The sequence below is a fragment of the Oncorhynchus keta genome, unplaced genomic scaffold, assembly GCF_023373465.1.
Source record: "Oncorhynchus keta strain PuntledgeMale-10-30-2019 unplaced genomic scaffold, Oket_V2 Un_contig_1543_pilon_pilon, whole genome shotgun sequence".
NCBI lineage: Eukaryota > Metazoa > Chordata > Actinopteri > Salmoniformes > Salmonidae > Oncorhynchus > Oncorhynchus keta.
Genome location: NW_026279318.1, coordinates 38,852 through 40,268, shown reverse-complemented (window position 1 = coordinate 40,268; position 1,417 = coordinate 38,852). Strand labels below are relative to the sequence as shown.

Sequence of the window (1,417 nt, the reverse complement as noted above, 5' to 3'; positions counted from 1 at the left end):
GGCGTCGTAGGTCCCCCTCGGCCTCTTAGTAGGGCGTCGTAGGTCCCCCTCGGCCTCTTAGTAGGGCGTCGTAGGTCCCCCTCGGCCTCTTCGCAGGGCGTCGTAGGTCCCCCTCGGCCTCTTAGCAGGCGTCGTAGGTCCCCCTCGGCCTCTTAGCAGGGCGTCGTAGGTCCCCCTCGGCCTCTTAGCAGGGCGTCGTAGGTCCTCCTTGGGCCCCTCTTAGCAGGGCGTCGTAGGTCCCCCCTCGGCCTCTTAGCAGGGCGTCGTAGGTCCCCCTCGGCCTCTTAGCAGGGCGTCGTAGGTCCCCCTCGGCCTCTTAGCAGGGCGTCGTAGGTCCCCCTCTGCCTCTTAGCAGGGCGTCGTAGGTCCCCCTCGGCCTCTTAGCAGGGCGTCGTAGGTTCCCCCTCAGCCTCTTCGCAGGGCGTCGTAGGTCCCCCCTCGGCCTCTTAGCAGGGCGTTGTAGGTCCCCCCTCGGCCTCTTAGCAGGGCGTCGTAGGTCCCCCCTCGGCCTCTTAGCAGGGCGTCGTAGGTTCCCCCTCGGCCTCTTCGCAGGGCGTCGTAGGTCCCCCCTCGGCCTCTTCGCAGGGCGTCGTAGGTCCCCCTCGGCCTCTTCGCAGGGCGTCGTAGGTCCCCCCTCGGCCTCTTCGCAGGGCGTCGTAGGTCCCCCCTCGGCCTCTTCGCAGGTCGTCGTAGGTCCCCCCTCGGCCTCTTCGCAGGGCGTCGTAGGTCCCCCCTCGGCCTCTAAGCAGGGCGTCGTAGGTCCCCCCTCGGCCTCTTAGCAGGGCGTCGTAGGTCCCCCCTCGGCCTCTTCGCAGGGCGTCGTAGGTCCCCCCTCGGCCTCTTAGCAGGGCGTCGTAGGTCCCCCCTCGGCCTCTTAGCAGGGCGTCGTAGGTTCCCCCTCGGCCTCTTCGCAGGGCGTCGTAGGTTCCCCCTCAGCCTCTTCGCAGGGCGTTGTAGTGGGGCCTTCCAGCGTTTTGTCGGAAATCAAAACCCATAAAAGACATTGTGTTGGACCCCATTATCCTGGACTAGACCTGATAAAAGACATTGTGTTGGACCCCATTATCCTGGACTAGACCTGATAAAAGACATTGTGTTGGACCCCATTATCCTGGACTAGACCTGATAAAAGACATTGTGTTGGACCCCATTATCCTGGACTAGACCTGATAAAAGACATTGTGTTGGACCCCATTATCCTGGACTAGACCTGATAAAAGACATTGTGTTGGACCCCATTATCCTGGACTAGACCTGATAAAAGACATTGTGTTGGACCCCATTATCCTGGACTAGACCTGATAAAAGACATTGTGTTGGACCCCATTATCCTGGACTAGACCTGATAAAAGACATTGTGTTGGACCCCATTATCCTGGACTAGACCTGATAAAGACATTGTGTTGGACCCCATTAT

General features: G+C 60.8%; 1 long non-coding RNA gene across 1 annotated transcript; it reads left to right on the top strand.

The window, feature by feature from the left end:
- Positions 1–462: 462 nt before the first annotated feature.
- Positions 463–737, top strand: LOC127918982 (uncharacterized). Its single transcript, XR_008101619.1, has 3 exons — positions 463–595; positions 628–683; positions 717–737. It is a non-coding gene; the product is annotated as an uncharacterized LOC127918982 (long non-coding RNA).
- Positions 738–1,417: the final 680 nt, after the last annotated feature.